We start from the raw sequence: 21,709 nt of genomic DNA on the forward strand, positions 1-21,709 counted from the left end.
TCGAATTAATATTAGATCGTTGTTAATGTGAGTTCTGAACGCTCAAGTTGTTTGTGTAAATGAGAATAATATAAAATAGAAGCTCTAATAAATGGAAGATTATTGAAATTCTTCGATACTAGTCCGAAAAATAGACTTTAAAACGATGATTTCAAAAGTTTCATAAAATAGTGCTATACGTTGTCTTACTTACAAAGATAAAAAGAAATGGTGATAAAAACGAAAACTTATATGGAAGAATGAGGAACTGATGCATGGTGGAAATCGATCGAAAGTTCTTTGAAGAGTTTTTACGTGACACTATGAAACTTTAACCGGAAGATGAGGAAATGACAAGCGACAGATCGATTAGGAAATAATATGCTTGTGGACGGGGGTCGTGTAAGTTCATCGTCGTAGCAAGGTAGGATAACTCGACAACTTTTTCCCCATCTCGTCATCTCTCCTGGAAACTTTTACTGCCCTTTGCGTTGAGATGCACAGAGGTGTACAAAATTTTGCTCGAGTAACACTGAATCAAACCATCTGGTAATAAATTCACCAACGTCAGAGAATAATCATACGAGATATTACAGTTTCATTGTTTTCAATTCAATTCAATTCAATAGAAAAATATCAAATTATATATGTATAATGATATGTAAAAATGATATTTCTTTTTTTAATATTAATTTGATTTATTTACAATCTTCAATTTATTCACAATATAATGATAATTAAGCCGCAAGTACAGAAGAACTTACTAAGAAATATTCAAATTTACGAAAATTGTATTCTTTCTAACAAAATAAAAACATCCTGCGTTAAATTATCAAGTGCTGATAATTTTGATAACAAAATGGATTTTTTAACATCATTTCGTATAAATTCATCGTCGGTATTTATCTCGTATTTGTCAGTTCTTCCATTAAATGAACGTAATCAAGATTAAATTGTATTACTCGAAGAAGTGCTGCGAACCATGGTGCAATTTTATATTAAAATTGAATTAAGTGAAGGCACAGTGTCATAATTACCGCACATAAGATAGAACCACGCTGTCGCAGTCGTGCTCATTTAAATACATCGAGCACACTTTCATGCCCTCAAGAAAATTCAACAATCTCGTGAACCATATCTACATTTTTTTTTAATCTGCATGTATGTAAATACCTTAGGAGTAAATCTCAATTTCGATACATCAACGTATTCTTTATATTACAGTTTTATGAAAATAATTGTATCAAATAATGAAATCGCGTATTTTATATTTAATGAAATATTTAATATTACGAGAAATTCAAATATTAAAGCTACATAGAAATCCAATTTATGGATATGTAAATGTAAATTACGTTGGAACTTTATAAAGTTCGGAACAGGAAATTCGGAATTCAGAATACGTGACGAAAGGGTCGTTATTATTAACTATAAACTTCTGGAATCTCTCCAATTGGGGAAAAAGAAATATAAAATTTGTTTTCGTTTCTTCTGAAAAGAATTAAATGATACAATATTCGTATAAAAATTATAATGAAACGCCGGGAAATATTTTCCAAGAGAAGTTTCGCTTATTGCAGAAGACGTAAAAATATTTTTCACGTGCCACGAATAACGAAATATTCCTTCCTATTCCAACAGAGATACATTTAAGTCGAAATAATTATTTTATATAAAAATGATTCGTACTAATCCACTTAACTTTTTTATCTGCTAATTCATATAATCTTCATCCTCAAAAGGGATCTGGCTTCGTCATTTTCCGAACTCGGACCGGATCATCTGAAAAGTCTACTTCATTACCGATTACTCATTCCAGAACCAATCGCTTTATAAATCGAACATGAAAGTAGTTAAATGGAAAAAATGAAGGTACGCCTAAAGAACAAAAAATAGGATTATACGAGAGAAATCTACAAAAGTGGCGACAGCTAATTCTCCTTTTTCATACTTTCCTCCATTCTTTTATCGTCTTTTAACGTACACAATCGCAGTGATCGTATTCTAAAAATTTTCCGTACTGAAAATGGCACAAAAGGGAAGCTCGTAACTGTTTTATTGGCGTGCATTTAACGAACAATTCGCGAGATCGTTGTTTCAGCTCGGAAGATCTGTTAACGATATCGAGACTGTAAGATTCTTAGCATTATCGTTGAAATCATTTTCTTTATGATATTCGTAAAACCGGATTATTTTTTTCTGCCTGTGAATTGAATGACCACTGGATAGATCTTATACGAATACTAGAGGAAATTTTACGCTTTAAATGTTTTCTTATCGCGTTGCAACATAGATCACGATTTATTCTTGGATACTCAAGTTCACGCTTATAGAAGTTAAATATATAACTAAATCAACCTTCAAGGAGAACTGTATACTTTTGATTTTTCACTTATAGAATCGACTGAATTTCATTTTTTACATTTTCGTCCTTACATTTCATTGACTTTCTAATGATTGATAAAAATAAGTTTGAAAATGATAAATTTCATAACACTATAATTTGATTTCTATGTAAAGATATTTGGCTTAAGGAATCTTGTAGAAGGTGAAAATGGATTAAATCTGACATAAATACATCATTGTGATAAACAAAACGTAAATAAGACATACATATACACAGGAATTAAGATAGAGTTATTAGGATTTAAGATAAGGAATTAAGATTAAGTTTAAAGATAGATAGATAAGCTTCAAGATAAGTTAAATTAAAATTTAAGATTTAAAATATTGTTTTGTCAGGATACAAACCAACTACGCGTATCATAGACATAAACAAAATTTGTATGGTTCTAAAGAAATAGCTTAGTATAACTAAGATTGTAATATCTAGATGGAAGATGTAGTTACGAACACTAAGCTCCTTAAAATTCCCTTTCGTAATAATTTAGTATGATAAACAAAATGTTGTAACATAAAACAAAACAATTACATAAGCCAAGCGAAAAAAGTTGCAAAAAGCGTTGTATAAACGCAATGTTGAACTGTCATAATACTCAGGAAGAAAAAGAGGAAGAGGAAGAAAATGATCGAATGAAATTCCTTATTTATATAAAACAACAACCAAAAAACGAACGACACGTCCAGTTTAATCGTATTCACGCCCATTTTTATATTTCATCCGCAATGAAACATTCAACAGAAGTTAAATCTCTTTCGCCATTAAATCCAACCTTACGGATTACTTGAGATAAATGCTTCTGAAACGAAGATAAGACTTATTCTATTATTATAAAAGCGTCCTCGAGATAACACGTGACATTTAACAGTTGCTACGTTAGTAGGTAAGAATAATGTTGTGATAGAAAATAAATGAATGCATATGGGATTCATATATCTATATTACAAATTTACTTTTTATTATTTGAAAGATGGAGACAAATATTTTGTATTAGGTTGTTTCGTTTTATAAGCAAATAATAGACGCACAATGTTCTTTGTTTTATATTAATTTATTGAATTATGTACGAACATAATAATAGAAATAGAACGCAATGAGTCATACCTAATTCGATAAAATAATCTAAAACAGAAATTGTTGTCCATCTATTATTACCTTTGAAACGAAAGAAACTTTTCGGACAACCTAATAATTCTCTTTTATTGAGAAGGAATAAACGTCACTATCACGGAAGATAATTCGTAAATGATTAGCAAATCTTAATCTTACCTGAAATAATTTTTAACCAGATCCTGTGTTCGCAGCTATAAACGACACGCAGCCATAAGACTGAAAATAAAATGAAATTGTACATTAATCTTTCTATAGACTGTTCTCTCTCTCTCTCTCTCTTTCTCTCTCTCTCTCATTTTCTCTTTTTTCTTCATTATAAAATCAGTCAATCTTTAGAAAGCACCCAAGTAATTTCGTGGTTCTTTGTGTTCACGTATTGCCGAGATATCCGGTTTTCTCGATCGTGAATGCGTAAGGCAAGCCAAGACCATAAACATTGATTAGCCGTGATAAAACAAAGAATTAGGTGTACGTTTTTGATAATGTAAAGATAAATAATAATTTTTCCGCAAGATTGCTCGTTAATTATTGATCGTAACAAATTACGTAATAAAAGTGTCTTAAATAGGTTTATTTTATGAGGCGGAAATGAATTCTGTAAAATTGTAGGTTCTTGTAGAAGACAAGAATGAGATGAACGCTAAAATTTAGTGGAATATTTGCGGACTATTTCTAAAGAGAAATTTTTCCTAGAAATCGTACGCGAAGACGATGAGTGTTAAAATGGAAAAAAGAAAATGTTTGCGAAGTTGAATATCTCAGTTTTAAATGTGAATGGGGAAAAATTTGCAAAAAATAATGAAAATTTATTTTTGGCTAACTAATTTCGAAAAGTCAAGCTACACGCATACACGTGTGTTGTGACAAAAGAGCATGCGAATTTTATGCGAAAATTTTGCGAGAGAATTAAGAATAAAAATTTTGTAAACACGCATCCGATAGAAACATAAAATTCCATTTTAGCTGACATTTTCTAAGGATGTTCTACTTTTGTAAACAAATTTTTTCCGTGCTTGTGTCGTGATAGACTAATTTTTTTTAAAGAATTTCATTTCATTTCTTTTTTCTTTTAATCTTCTTTTAATCTTCATATACTACGTTCCAAATTACGTTCTCCTTGCTGACAACAAAAAGTACGATTAAAATTATTTTTTTAATTAATATAAAAGGAAAAGGAAGATTCAAAATTCTATATATGCAGGTATGCAAAATATATAATTTCAATGTTTTCGTTCTTAAATAAAATATCAAAAAATCTTTAGTAAATAAAATATTTATTCGCTTAAAAAAGTCATTGTCCTTTTTGAAATCCTGAAATATTTCAGAAATCACAGTCGATACATTTATTCAACACTTGAAAGGACAAAAAACTAGAATCGCGTATTTCGACAAATGTAGCTTAAACAGTTATTTTCATTGTAACTGTGTTAAAATTCCTGCACGGAATATCGCGTGCTAGGACATGAAATATCTACGGTGATTGCTTTGTACATACGTATATAACGAATGTACACCGGTTCTGATCGATTGATTTAAATCGCGTGTGTTTATTTTGGACTTACTTTGATAAGTGGCGTACGGACACGCGTATCTTCGCCATATACCAAGTAATCAACAATGTTCCTAAAAAATAATACGTTTTCAACGTGGAATTTTGAATATTTGTAATTGTTACAATAATTGATTAATAAATTAGTATCGAAAAGAAAATAATGAAAAATTTTGTAAATAATTAAAATGGTTTCATAAGAATATTAAATCATGCAATTGATCCTTTTTTAGATGTATGTAATAAAAATAATACAGCTTGTGTGTAAAGAATTTTAGTTTAGAATTTAAAGGTATGAGAACGGAGAAATTACGTGAATTTAGTTCACTGAATTCTATGCGAGGTTTCAAAATACACATATGGAACATTTCTCTGTCAACCTAAGAGGTATAATTATATAATTAAAATAATATCTTCAGTATTTAAGTTACGACACATGCATATCTGAAGAATACTTGTACTCAACTTCTGCACACTCAACTTTCCTATACTACATTTAACAAGGTAATTCACATGCAAAAAAAATAAAAATCCACTAGAAGGATGTATTATAAAACCAAGAAAAAGCATAAAAAATGAATCGTGGATTTATTAGGAAAACATCTTTCTTCGAAACCCTTTAAATCAACTCCAGCACATGCGACACATCTTCCAATTTATATTTCTCAAGCTCCATCTCTCGAGCTCTGAAAAAAAGGAATTAACGCTCTCTATCATCCTCTATCCTCATCAACACGCCATTCTCCTCAAACCACACGCTGTTATATATGGTCGTATATAGAATCCTATATATGGTCAGACAAGTAATCTATATATCTTAAGATCCATCCCTCAAATTCTGAAAAAGATCAATTCTCTCCATCATAGTCTTTCCATTACATCCTATTACATACCACACTACTCTCATACCTCATAAAGTTCAACACACTCATTACGCACGTCACGAATCCGAATCAGAATCTTCAAAGAAATACAAACGTGCGCTACTATAGCTAGTATATACAGCGATAATTTACTGATTTTTCTTCACTTTTTCTCCGTATTGATGAGTGAAATTTTGCTCCTTTTCTCACATGTTACAAACAAAGTTTGTATTTGAGTATTCGAGAGTATTTAATAGTACACAATATTTTAAAGTCCTCTTGCACGACTGGATTAATATCGTTAGTGAAGTACATTTACAAACTACAAATTATTAATATCAATTCAAATGCTGATAACAGAAAGCTATCATGAAGTCCACAATTTCACGACTTAATTAAGTGCAATATTTTTGCGATATAATTACAGATATGCTCGCAACAGATGTATGACACGATGAATATTTTGCTGAAATTAAAGATGCTAGAGTGTTCTTTTGTTTTCTTGGAAAAGAACATGAATAAAACTTGTTTTTATTATCAGCGTTTGAAATGCCTTTCTTCTGTAAAAATTTCATAATAAAACGAAGAAAATTTTACAAGTGAATTTTACGACTTGCCACTTATAGATTCACGAATATTATAGATTATAATATAATAAAATTATAATTATAAATTACAGCGCAAAAGGACCTAGATATGTAATGAAACTTGGATCCACAGCAATCGAGTTTCACGCATATTCATCTATTTATCATCCATATATTTATTTATACATACACCTAGGTTTTCATGCACAATAATTTACTAATTAATAAAGTAAGTGAATTGACGAATGGTAAACTGTAAGCCATAGACCTTTTTTTATATCAATTTACCACTCGTCAATTCACTTACTTTATTAATTAGTAAATTATTATGCAAGAAAACCTAGGTATTGAAACTTAATTGGCAGCAAACACGTTTCATACACACGTACACGTACACACGCACATCTATTGGCAAAGAAACGTGCGTGTTACCAAAGCAGTATACTTACTAGTCAGTACGCGCGTGATAGATCGAGGATGTTGCATATTCATCTAGATAAGACGGTTCCTCGTGATCTTCGAACAGTTTACACGCTCTTCGAAGATATCTACTATCACCAGGGTAGCTCAGATTGCGTCAAGAATAATGTTACACTATGAGAAGCATTAGCAAATATCGATCGTTTATCCTGGTTAGCCATCCCCGGTGTAATTTAGCGGCACGCGATATCTCGAGTGTTATGGTTACGCGTTAATGCCTGTCACGTTGCCGAGGTTTATGCAGTAGGTGCACGGATAATGCGGCGTGTAAAATTCACAAACTACCTGAACACGCGTGGAATCGATCACGTGTTGCGTTCAGCATTGTCCCTGAACTTAGGGCGAGTTCCATTAATTTGCATTAACTAAATTTCCATTAACTAAAAGCAGCAAGAAGTCACTCGAACTATCACTATGAAAATCATAGTGGTGTAAGTCGGGAAATTCGGAAAATTTGAATTTAGTCACGTACTTCAGACCTCATAAGTATCATCCCTTTAGTTTCATAATTAATTAAGTGCTAGCTTTATTCTTTACCGTGACATGTTTCCTTAACTTCAAAAAATAAATTTTTGTAACAATAAACACAGAACACTGTTTCATGAATTATAATGCTAGACTGTCTTACGTATTACATATACTATGATTCTCTGACCTATATTTTTCATAAAAAGCAATAGTTATTAAACAAAAAGAGACTTAATATTATATAAATTTAATGGACGGTTATAAACAGAATATTAATTTGCAAATTGTCTCTACGAATCATGTCAAGTGTTGGATAAAGTTACATCAATGCATGTCTTTTCTCAATGCTTTAATTTATGATTATGCTATATCGTTTCCACCTACTACAAGTATGACGAGGATCATTCCGTCTCACGCAATGATTCTGAGTAAAATCCTAACGGGAAGTGAAGCAAAGAACGGCATCGTAGCTTGTATTGAAATTTTTTATTATATGAACATGGAATGTAAATGAACGAACGTAGGATGAAGAGACTTACCGTAATAGAATGAAAAGCTCTGAGATGCCGCAGTTAGTATGAAAGAAGCTGCGTTCTTTCTTAGATTTGAAAGCGTCTATATGGAAGTAGCGTGGCTGCACGAAGTGCATCTATTAAAGACTACTTCTTTACTTTCTGTCGATCATTGTTAAAGATACTGTTTTTTATGCAAAGTATAATGATCGGTGAAAATTTAGAAAAACTAGGGAAAGAATGTAGAACTTAGGTGTGACGCAAAGGTGATGTGACAAATGACACTTCGTGATGCAAAATCAGCATACAGTTATTTTTCATCCACGATAAAATTTAGTTATCAGTGTTATGAAGTGTAAAACATTATGTCCAGCGTTTGAAAAGTGCATTAATCTCCCGTTTCAGCTCGTCGATATATTGTGAGACGTTTAAAACCTAAAAATTCTATCTCAGATACTGTACAGACAAGTAATCGATCTCGCTAGAAACTCAGTACATTTTATAATGTAATGATTTTTAAACGAAATAGAATGAAAAATTGTATTTTATGAATTAAATGTGAAATACACAGGCGATTGTACACTTTTATTAAAAAAAAAAAAAAAAAAAATGGTAATTACTGAAATATTTTGCATTTATCATTTGACGCAAATAATATACAAAATGTTATGTGTAAGTATATGTATGTGACATGTAATGTATCATATTATCAGTTTTTAAAATGTATCTACGTAATGTATGACGTAAAATAGAACTTTCCTTGTATGTATACCAAAAGAGGATTACATCTTGCTTTTCATTATTAATAATTCCCATCGTTAAGGATACTTGCAACTTTCATCGTAGATTAAATTCGTACAAAGTTATGTAGGTAAATAGCTTCTGTAAATTCTGGTCTACGTTGCAGTATGTTTAAGTAGATCTAGCCATTCGTTAATAAACTAGTTAGACAAGTGTTCTCTGTTCCGGGAGATTTTATTCTTTCAACCCACTTGTATTAAGAATTATTTGAAAAATATTACATTACTTCGTACCTTTTTACAACAAAAGAAAATTAAAGGTTTGTTTAATTTCGTAACAAAATTCTGGAAATTCTGCAGTCTGTCTGTCATTAAATGTTGTTGTGAAATTACTCATCGAAAATGTCACACTATCACATATCATAACACGTCGGCTTTGAAACGTCGGACGAAGCTATTGCTGATAGTTACATATCATCCAGTCGCAAAATTTCAGTGCAGTAAACGAAGTAAAATTATTTCGAAACTTCCCTTGCCATTTCTAATTATAAATTTCGTTGCAAGTAAATTAACCAAAATTCTTATTAAAAATACTTTGTCGTCTCTATGTATAAATTTCTGCAAACGAATAAAGATTATGTTAGAATAAAATCGTGTGACTGAGTGAAATGAAAATTTTGTCAAAATTTGTCTAATTGCCTCTGATTGCAAATTTTAACTGAATAAAATGAAATTGTTAACATTGTTAAAAATAACCTTTCCATTTCTAACTGTTGAAGCAAAGCTCTTGTTGAAAAATATCTTGCCATTTCCAACTACTACATACGCTTAGACAGATGATATATGTACGCTAGTAACCATTATTTTTTCTTTATTCTACTTCGGAATTCAGAAGTTGTAGTTCGGAGTCGGATTTACCTTAGATTTTGGTAGAAGCGGTAAGTGCGAGAAGTACAAGTGAAAATCACTCACTATAGCAGACTGACCAAGACGAGACTTTGGAAACTTCCAAGCACTGAATAGCGGGAAGCGTCTAATCGGCAGACGAAGAAAGTTGAAGCAACTTTATATGACAATGTGAAATTTATATGGAGCACATTTATATGATTTTTACGCTTGTCCTGACGATACAATAATTACGCCATCCTACAACTATACTGATCCTGTGTCATACCCACGCTTTATAGTGATCTACGATAACCCTACATCTTCCTACTCGTATTTAAGGTGGAAGTTGCAATAAGTATAAAATGATAAATAAAATAATACGGTGATTCGACGTTCGACCCTGCCGAAATCAATCCGGATAAAGACACACACAACGTCTTGGTCCATCGCAACACCTAAGAGTTTATGGCGAGGGACGTAGACCGAGAACTTGCCCCTGTATCGAATGTTAGATCTCAACAGTGTTCGGTTTCATCGCAAACATTCAGTTACGAGCTCGTACCGTTTTTCTGAAAATCAAGCAACAAATGCTGATACTTTTTCCGATAAAATTTATACGCTCCAGGACGTGGCCAGAAAGTATGAACCGTCGACTACGTATTCGTGTCGTAAAATCGTTACAGACCAACCGATAATAACCTGCTATATATATGGGACGAGACATCAGATGCTGGACGATTCTGTAACATTCTACTTCACACATATATTAAGGATAGAGAAGACAGTAAGAGGCAATTCACACCCTCCAGTACGTGACCAGAGGATGGAACGAACAGCTGCCTGAGTTCCTCTCACAAAATGATTACGGAGAAGCCAGTGGTATCACGTCGCTTGTGCGGAACAGTATCCCAGATGCCGGAACCACTCAGTAAAATCCAAACGCAATTTACGATCAACGGTGTTCTACTAAAATAACCGCAACTTAATTTTAAACTTCTAACGTTGGGCGAAACTGTTATGTAACGAAATTTTACGCTACAATAGACCGAAATTATACAAAAACTGATAGCTACCTCGAGCAAAGAAGCTACAAGAATATCGCTTACTAATATCGCATTGTGTCTTGTCTAAGATTTTGAACAGTTTTTCGCTTTAATTTTAACTTCAACTACTATGCCGTTCACTGTGCGCCGTAGATATTCGCACGGCGCATGTGAAGATCTGGTCTTGACAGTGCCACGGTTTGTGCTTGTGACTCCTCGGTTCAAGGCGCATACACAGCAAGGAGACGGAAGGCGTTTCCGTACCACATCGATTGTAACTTCCCGTCTATGCATCGTATTTCCCCTGGCGGATTCTTGAACTAGTACTCCTATCGAGATCGCTTCCAGCGTGTTCGCGTCAGGCTCGCATCGAACTCCTCGGAACGGTATAGCTAACCGCATCCTTCTTGTCACCTCTTCGATTCTTCTGAGGGATCGTGCGAATTATCATCGTGGTGAGGCAGCCGTCATGAGTACGACACATTAACGATCGATGGATGGTACGATTACACGCTCTTGAGAAAAAAGACGAAAACGTAAATCGAAAATGTGAAATTACTCGAATCGCAGTTACAAAATCGACGGAGTTATCATACGATTGCTGAATTTACAATAAGAGAAACAATTTATGCAAAACTATTTTTTCGAATCGCATTATAGATATTTCCAGTCAAACTGTTATTTTATTCTTGGAAATAAAACGATACATAAATTTAGCACTCATTGTAATTTTTAAGATCCTCAAATATTTAAAACAAACCGAAAATATTATAATAATAATAAGTATGATAATAAATTAAATTTGCAATTTTCCAGTCACTGATATATAATTTGTTATAATGCCTAGCATTATTCCGTTTGTTTCGTTTCATAATTAATTCTACCACTTATCGTAATATATTCCAGCTGCTTGTAAAACTTGTGATAATGTGCAAGCTAATAAACATTCCATTCTGACCAATATACTAATGAAACCGATACATGCATAGTTGCTGATTTCTCTAGTTCAGGAATCCTTTGAACTACGTCTCGTTGAATGGTAAAAGCACGGCGCTTAATGCACAAAGCATTCTTGTTCCGAGCCGAGACTTCCGAGTCAAAGATATAGAAACAAAGTATCCGGTCGACTTCCCGCGAATGTTGGTCCATAGCTGCCAAAAGTATCGGGAAGTTACCAGTTCGCCGGAGTTTCGAAGAGAATGTATAAACACGACGAGCAAGAAATACGCTTCAACGTGGAGAATGCGGAAATTTTTCAAGATCGTGTCAGCCAGACATGGACTCGTCCGCGAAGCTCTTGTTTTCTGGAAGGATATTTTAGCGATCGTTACAAAAAAAAAAGTCTAAAATAATGTCGAGTACAATATGCTGAAAAATTCACGTTTAACGCGAAGATAAATCGTCTTCGTTCTCGTGCCAGAGCTTCGGCCAAGAATTTGAAGATTAAATATATTGTAACAGTTTGTTGCTGGCGTTCCATAAAATAAAAAGGAAGAGAGGCTAAGTTAAAGCTTACATTTTCTTGATAAATTTATAATGCCTGTTCATTCGTGCTAACGTTGTTCAAGTAAAATGCAGCTTGTTGAACACTCGTGTACGGTTTACAGATTAATAATTCAGTATTTCAAATGAATGTTTTATCATTGAAGTTACAAGAAAACAAATAAATATTTAGAAATAACTACCTATCAATTTCCCAGTTTTCAGTTTATTTTATTAATTTAATACATAATGTTATATTGTTATACTACATAAATTGTAATATAAAATATGATTTCAAATATACAAAAATAAAATTTCATTAGTTAGTGGTAGTTTGGTTACATAGAGTTTTAATATCTTCCCGACTTGTCTTTAATAAATAAACACAAAAAATTTAATAACATACTGTAAACTTTTAATAATCTCAGGATTATAATAATATCTATTCAATCATTAGCTAATGTCGAATACAAAAGTACAATGTATAAAGAAAGGCTATGAAACATTTTTGTGTAAATTTATTTGTTTTTCCTTTATATACTTCTTCGCAGTTTCTTAAATAAAGCCTAATTCACCTATAATAGTAATGTTTATCAAAATAACTAAACGAAGCAATGTTACTAATGTTACTACTGTTACCAAACTTACTAATATACTAGAAATCAATAGAAAGAGCCAGCATGGAAAGAAAACTTTACACGTGTCGAAAAATGACGAATCCCTTCTTTCTGGCTGGAAATGCAGGGAAACTGTGGGAATTATGTGAGGCGATATTTTGTCCGACATGTGGAGAATGAAAAGGACAAAAGTGTTAGGAAGAACAGCCCCTACCTACGTCTCATTAACTATGTAGATCTGTCGGCTGTTTAAACTACCATGGATTTCAGTATCGCTCCATAGAAACGGCACAAAAATATCCGAATTTCGTAGCACGTGGGATTAAAGCGTCGAGGGTGGTTAGCAGAGCTGTCACTGTCGCCCAGTTATACGTGTACCGTTATTTGAATTCAGCTTTTCTTTAACTACTTCATTGTACAATGCTTTCCATGAATAGAAAACACGATATATATTTCAAAGTATTATCCCTTTTATTCCATTTGATGATACGTGTACCTTAAAAAATGATTAATACATTCTCTGCTATTGTATCGCTATCCTTTACATTTTATTAACTGCTAATATAACAGAAGCATAATTTGTCTGTTATTTTTGTGACATCGTAATATTTTATTATCTATATTTATTATAGACATTTTAATCTCTTACCAGAAAGATCTTTGTTTTACATAGAAATTTTTTGCAACATTCCGATTACCGTTTTGTTTCTCTACTCTCTGACCTTTTTATCGAAACGCATAAATTCTGGAATAAAATAATTACGGCAGCAACGTTACTTCTAATTAGAATTAGGTCGATAATAACAGCTAAACGATAGATATATTTATTTTCGGTACAGCTGGACTTAAAATCTAATTTATAATGCCTTTGTTTCTCGAAAACATCAGAACAGAATCTACTTCCATTATTAATAATTAATAAAATAATACTTTCCTGTCAAAAATTTGCAATTCGTTCCTGGAAGAATAATTTTTAGATAGAGAAGAAAATTTTTAAATAATTAAAAACTGAAAATTTTCTAACAATTTGACGTCTCTTTTTTCTCACTAATTTCATGTTTCTCGCGGTAAACAGGTCGGAAAATTACATTTCATTGGAATTTCAGAAATCCAAGAACGGTGAACTGGTAAAATACAATAAGTAGATGAAAATCCACTCAACGATTTAATACGACCACACCGGTGTACGTACCATTTTCTCGACCGGACTAATAGGCGCTAGTTTCGAATGAAGATTGAATTTATGTGGAAAGTTCCACCGCAACGAATGTAATTCGCGCTCCTCGAGTCACCTTAACCGATCGTTTCCTCTGGAATTCAATAACACGCTACCCCGGATCGATATACATGAACAAAAGGGAAAAATAGTGTGTATAAAAATTTTAAAAATTCTTTACTGACACGATCAATTTTACGAAGAATAATTGATATTTGATTTACGAACGTGTAACCTAATTCTTATATCCATTTAAATAAGTTTAAAGGTAATAATAATTTTTAAGAAAGGAAGAAATGAGATGGTTCAGTGAAAAAATGATACAAACCCACTTGTTCCAAAAGTGAATGGTTATGATAATGTGCTTGTTAAAGTAATTACATAATTGAGCAGATATCGAAATATTGAAAAGTTTACAATATTTAAAAAGGAACAAGAGTAAAGGACGAACAAGAATGTATCTAATAGAAACTCAAAAATATAATTTCAGTAAGAAAGTACTTTAATCGTACGGTTTCTCTGCATTAATTTTAAAACGTCATTTGACTGGAAGACGTTGCGGGTAGAAAGAACTTTTGTCCCACTTCATCTCATTTTTAGTTCCATTTAATGGAATGTCATGTCAGACGACAGATAATTCCTCTGAAACAATAGAATAAATCTACTTGAGTACAATCTGAGAATTTGAATCACTTGTGGTAACTAGAACGACTTTGTCTAAAATTGGAACAACGTTATAGACACAGCGGAGATTACTTTCTCTTATCTAAAATAGTATAATTATTCACATACTTATAAAAATTAATATTACTTCTTGCCTTTTATATTAATAAAAGTCATTGGAATTATTCTTATATAATTCTCAGACGTTTGCTGGTAAAATAATTAAGCAAAAATTATTTAATGTAAAAGATTAGTAACTAATAAAAATGAGTTGATAATAATTGTTTGTAAATTTTCCAAAAGTGTAATTAAATTGTAAAGAAATTATACTTAAACGTGAAAAGATTCCCCTCGCATTTTCATACATGTCATGGAAAAGTGAAACTTGATAACATCTAAGTGAAACAATCAACCTTATAGTTGAGTTAAGTGTACACTTTTATAACGCAGTAGAAAATTGGCGAGGTAGTTTCTTTGAACGAGATCGGTTTTCAAATTGCGAACATGTAATCCTCGAGAATTTGCGTTTCAAATACCAGGGAAAAAGAGATCGTTCTATATCCGTAGTGGAAAAGTTACAAAAGTATTCCCGTAACTACAAATACGTTGAGTTAGATTAGTCGAAATTGGAATTAAACTCTCACTTAACATTATTTCCGGCGGACGATGAAATTGTAATTTTGATCCGATAGCGAGCAAGTTCGAATTTGCGGTATCCATATCGGCCTATAATAAATCCCATTGAAACGTTCTACCATTTTCGAAGAGGGATTAATAAAGTTTGCGAGGATATTTCTTGACGGCGGAAACTTCTCTTTCTTCGTACAAATACGATCTTTCTTTCACCTTAGGAAATTACATTCATTTGATATTTCCTATATAAAATGAAAGATATATTGCTCTAGTTGATTATATTTATTTTTATATTCTAGAAAATTATGAATACGTTAAGTAGTTGCATCCTTTTTTGTTTTCCCGTAATATCAAAAGTTATAATTGACGAGTATTCATGACAAATAAAAAGTAACGAGTACGTTACTTTATACATACTTTACTTTACTTTACTTTATATACATACGTTACTTTATATACATACGTTTTATTGGAATATTCGCTTCTCCCTAACAACTTTTTCCTACAAAATTTCTATCGAAGGATAATGAGCTTACATGTAACTATGCCAGACAACCACTGCCTGGATTTCGTTGCTTTCAAAGTTTCGCAGGAATTACATAGTATTAAATAACAAAATTCTTAAATTAATTAAGGAAGTAGTATTTATTCATAAATTAATACTGCACACAATAAATTAATTAAATTAATACAAACACAATAAATTAATAAGAAATCGTTTATATTATAAAATGACAAGGGAAAAGTATCCATTGTTGCTATGTTGTTACCAAACATTTTGGATAATAATGATAAAATGATAGAAAGATGTTCCTATTATTGGACATTTACAATTATGCCAATTATTACGGCGAATATCGCTAAATGAACTTTCAGCTTGTCATTCACGTTATTCGGCTGAAAATCTTCGACGCAGAACTATTATTGAAATGTCTAAACGCAAACAGATGATTCTAAAAGCATGTTCAAACGTCTATCAGGAAATCGATATGACTGCTCCATCGAAATGTACTTTCGCGTTCGACATACTGTAGATGTGTATCACTGGAACTCTTTCCATTGCTTTATCAAAGTGTATTTTACCGTTGAACTACGTATGTATCTACGGTAAAATATCTTATATGATGTTCTCGCATGGCTTATTTTTGACGAAATAAGTATTGTTTCAGCCTCTCGTTTGTCCTTCTTTCTGACAGAATGAAAAGAATACTGAATATAGAGATGTTTAAATTTCTATTCATTTTTAGCGTAGAAATAAAAAGATTCGATATATTTAATTTATCCACTGCATCTGAAAACGAAGCTTTATCTATATTTAAATTCTGGCTTATTATTATTGAAAATTTATGGCTGGTATAAAAATAATTCTCTTTAAACTTACTATTTCGAAATTTTCTTCTCGCGAAATAAAAGAGAAATCTTTTTACTGAATTTCGTGAAACAATATTAAAAACTTACAGATTATCGAAAATCCTGAAAATGAAAAAGAAAGTTTCAAGAGGAATGCGTTTAAAGTTTGCAGATTTAGCTTTCATTTCAAAGATTTCATTCACTTTATCAAGAAACTTTGCATGTACACTTGCAATTTTAATTATAACTTCATTAGTTTTCGGAATTTTCTGATGAAACCTATCGAGAATATTCTTCATATTGCAGAGATTACATTATACTATAGAATACTCTCTGTATTATATTTAAACTAATCTTATGCTATATATAATTAAATAAATAAAAAAAATTAAAAAACCAACTTTTCAGACTTCATAAAAAGACTAAGTAAAATCTATTACATATCTATTACAGTAGAAATATCGCTCCAAAAATACCATATAAATGGGGAGTAAAAAGAAATTCATATAATTTAAACTGACGCAACCATATGATACAAATTCAGCGCAAATGCAGTTAAAACGATAAAGGATGGTCCCATTAGACGAATCTCGATGGAATTTGTTCGTCGGTACAGTACGAATGATGATATTTTCCAACTCATCGGTTGTACAAATATTTGCTAAATAAGTTTCCATGAATGCTAATCGAACCTGCCTCGTCCCGACGAAATAAAAATCGACTGCATGAAATTATATCAAGCAGAAGGTAAATTGACTAACTGGAGAAGTTTAAACGAATATTTTTCCACAATGAGAATACAATGAATACAATGAGAATACAATGAAGAAAAATCTATGATCGTTTTGAAGATCACGTGAAAAAAGTCAGAGGGAAAAATCTGGCATTGCTACAAAAAGAAGATTTAGTGAAATGTTGCTTTCGTCTTATCTGTTTGTCGTTGTAGGCAAGTTTTAAGCTTAGACAGTGATGGATTCGAAGGAGGTCGATTCAAGATTTGTTCACAGATCTGTCTTTTCCACGCTATGATATTTCTTGCGATATAAGGAAAAATTCGATCTTTTTACACGCTAATACCCGTGTTTCGATGATAAACGATATATTGCCGTGTATCGAGATCAGAAATGTCTGCTGGATTTTCCAATTAAGTCATTCGGGTCAAATGTTAATATTTAGTGATTTATTGTGTACATACAAGTAACAAAAAGTATTTTTTACATACAAGGAACATACGCTACATGACTATACCGATTGATAAACGATAATTGATTTTTAATCTAGGTATAAGAAAATGCAATAAATTTTTCGAGAAGATATCAAATATTTCTGTATATAAGTATGTACATATAGATGATGATAATATATGAGTAACATTAATAATAAAAAGAAGTTTGCAATAATAAATATAAAATATAATTGAATTTTTAATGATTTCATTTCATTGGAGAATTAATAATTTATGATAAAAATACAATTACTTTATTTAGATTCATAAAATTTGTACACGTAAGAAAAAGGATGCTTGATCCTGATATCAAACTATCGAACAGAATATTTTCAATCTTAACCATAAGCATAGAAATGGACAAGTCAAAAATTTAGAAAATTGCTGATACATATATTGGAAATAGTATTGGGTCGCCCGAAAACTTCGTTCCGATTTACATTTCGATTCGATATACATTTACTGAATTATATATGTACCACTTTGTTCCACAACCACTTTCCATCCTTCACGCAACTTGAATATTCCATTCCTCCAGAACCTTTTCCTCCGGAAGGATTTTTAACAAAAAACTTTTCAATACGATCTTTCGTGTCGACCAAATTCCTTAAAAATCGGAACGAACTTTCCAGGCAACCCAATATATGCAAAAATTCACAGTAATTAAAGTGAGTGTCATAATGAAATTTACAATATAATATGCACGCAAGTAAGTGTTACGCTCATTTTATACTCCGAATTAAGTCCGATAAAATCGAAATTAATATCAAAGAAACTATACAGGTGCAATATTTTTAAATAATATTGATTATCAGATAATATCATTTCTTTATTTATTGTTACGAAACGGTACTTGAAAATATATGGAGTTAGAAGTAAAAATTGCTTGTTTAAGATGTAAATTTATATTACGTATGGGATGGAAAAATAGAGTAAAAAATTTAAAAGTTATTTTGCAAGCCAAATTTTGCCGGTTTTCACGGAGAATGAACTTTCACGTAGGAATAAAAACACCAGCGCGAGTGGCGCGGTTATAATAAATTCGATTGAAATGTAAAAATATTGAAAAATCCTAGAATAAAGCAAAAAGCCATAATAATCTAATATCGAAAATTAATTTGATCGAACGAATTCACAATGCTGACTTTAAAGCGTTTCATCCACAATATTACACTGATTCAGGATTGTAATCTTCAGAATATTTCAGAATGTTATAAAAGAAAGCGATTATTCTTACCGGTTTTAACTTGAATGTAAGTCACCGTGTAGATCGTTAGATGGTTCCCTCGTGTGATAAAACGATAGAAGAAAAATTCTCAGGAGAAAGTGGTACTTGACTCCCCAGTCAATTTATCTGAACATAGCGTGGGTATGCATACAATAATCAACAAATGCTCAATATTTGCAAACTACATGCATTTTAACAAAAAGTATACCGTCAACAAGACAGATTGAAATTGAAACGGCCCTACTTTCTAGTATCGTATATCTTCGGTGTATGTACGTAGAACATTTGACCTTTGATCCTTGACGCCTCGAGATACATGCATTTAGCACGTTCATCGTTATCTACCATGTTTATGGAACGATATTTTATCCTAAAATTGCGACGGTGAACACGTAACGTTCATCGATTCATTCGTAACAAGCTCATGAAATTCAGGGGCAGTTTTACATTCTGTCATATAGAGGTTGCTCATTGTAACAATTATCACTGCACTACGGATGTTTAAGAAGTTAAACGTTTGATTAAATTTAATTCTCATTTGATTAAAAATTTCATTTCGATATGAATAAATTTCGCTTTAAATTTAATTGACAATTGATATCGTGATAGTTGTATCATGAATTCTATAATCCCAAGAGAAAAAATGAGTAAGCAAGTAAGTAAATAATTTATTGCACCATTTGTATTAATTATATTTCAATGTTTTCGAATATAGTGCATTAATCCCAAGATGAAATATAACGGTAAAATAAGATAACAAGAAACAGATATATGTGACGATATAAAAGAGATAGAACTGCGAAGAATAAGTAGGAAGACAAACGAATAAGAGGGTAATAAATAATGAACGAGTCTATGGAAGAAATAGAAATCGTATACAGGGTGGTTGGTAACTAGTGGTACAAGCGGAAAGGGGGTGATTCTACGCGAAAAAAGAAGTCGAAAATATAGAATAAAAATTTTTTTTTTTTAATTTTTCCATCGAGACAGCGATCTACAGTGAGATCCGTTATAACGAGACGTGATAAGGTGCACGCGTACCGAGCGAAAATTCAAAGTCGATTTTCTCGAAAACAAAGTCTCAAACGAAAAATTTTTATTCTATATTTTCGACTTCTTTTTTCGCGTAGAATCACCCCCTTTCCGCTTGTACCACCAGTTACCAACCACCCTGTATATGTAGAATTTCGGATAAATCGAGCGTCAACATAAAGAATGTACTATATTTGTATACTTTTACATTTTTAGGTGGCGATTTACCATACTCAATCATTCTGGTGTAAAACAAATCAAGCAGTCCCTGAAAATACCTTCGGTAGGTGGTACAGCACAATAACGTAAATATCGCATGAAAATATGTCATCGTTTCCATTTCCGGATCTCTCAAGAAGAAAATCCTCTGACCTATCAAATATAGCCATCGACAAGTTTGATCCAACTATCCAGGGCATTGACTAATTTTTGCTTCGTTAATTTTTCATAGCTATTCCTTCAAACTTAGCCCCTTTAACGAGAAATGGAAATTTCGATTTTACATGAAGCACCTTCAACACCTTGCCTTACCTTCTTTTTAATAAGTGCTCAAGTAAACAATTAATTATTGCAATGTGTAACAGCGTATCTGTTTTTAAAATATTCAAACCTTGACTTAATGCAAGGTAGAAATATTCGAAGCTTGACTCGATATTACAAGATAAATGGTTAACCAAAGATGGAAATTTAGATTTTGGATAAATGTTGATACGATTGATCGTATTTCTATCTGTGTTTCGACTCATAGATTACTGGCTTATGAAAGATACATACTGACCCAACACCAATGAAACGAAAATTTGCACATCAAACGCAAGATTAACTGGTATTATCTCTTCACACAGAGCCCGTTATAATTTATAGAGTGGCGAAATGCATCAGGTGAATAATCCGAAACAAGATAACATTTATTCGATAAAATTAACCTTCAGCTGCCATAGTTGATATATCGATCACGTTACATTCTTCTGTAAATATTTTGACAAATTACTGTCGTGTATTATATCATTCGTCTTAATATAATTTTACGAGTAATTTTAGAAATCGTAAGTGATGTTAACTGGTTATGAATTGATTCACAGTCCGCGTATGTGATCGATTATGTTAAAATTTCTGCAACGGCAGAACTTCTTAACAAAAGATTTCGTTTTTCACCGAATATGCAAAAAGAATGTACACCTGAATAAACACGAATGTAACTTGTAGAAGGTTTAGAAAACGAGGAAAAAGTACATGCCTGGTATTAGTGCGAACCGAAGGTGTATAATGTGGAAACATAATCTACGATAGGACTGAAAACATGTTATTTAGAAATAACATTTTGTTAAATTGTACGTATATAACATGTAAGACGATATGAGATAGTATGACACACACGGCGTCGATTTTGTAATATTTATCGCGTTTACGACAAATTTGCATACAAATGTGATTATTCAACTTCGTATACTATACAGAGGGTGTCAGGGAATACTATATCAACTCGACATTTTTAGAGACAAGATACAACCATGATGAATGGATTGGTTTTTTTAATCCAAAGAAGAAGAACTTGATAAGTACACGTCTTAGCAAAATATGACAAAATTCTTACTCTAAATCTATTTTGATATGAAAATCCTAAAAGAAAATATCAGTAC

General features: G+C 31.9%; 1 protein-coding gene and 1 long non-coding RNA gene across 2 annotated transcripts in view; one reads left to right on the forward strand and one right to left on the reverse strand.

Annotated features, from left to right (window-relative positions):
- The first annotated feature begins 46 nt into the window (after window positions 1–46).
- The window catches only part of LOC138178338 (RYamide receptor), a 47,669-nt gene continuing 26,006 nt past the window's right edge, over window positions 47–21,709 (forward strand). The window contains exon 1 of the mRNA XM_069110079.1: window positions 47–403. The gene's annotated coding sequence lies outside the window, so the exon portion shown is untranslated. The remainder of the gene's footprint in view (window positions 404–21,709) is intronic.
- On the reverse strand, window positions 1,496–11,116 carry LOC138178347 (uncharacterized). Its single transcript, XR_011172682.1, has 2 exons — window positions 10,758–11,116; window positions 1,496–1,761 (listed from the first exon to the last, which is right to left on the reverse strand). It is a non-coding gene; the product is annotated as an uncharacterized LOC138178347 (long non-coding RNA).

This window comes from Bombus flavifrons, chromosome 3 (assembly GCF_040668555.2).
Source record: "Bombus flavifrons isolate JBK064 chromosome 3, iyBomFlav1_principal, whole genome shotgun sequence".
NCBI classification, from domain to species: Eukaryota; Metazoa; Arthropoda; class Insecta; order Hymenoptera; family Apidae; genus Bombus; species Bombus flavifrons.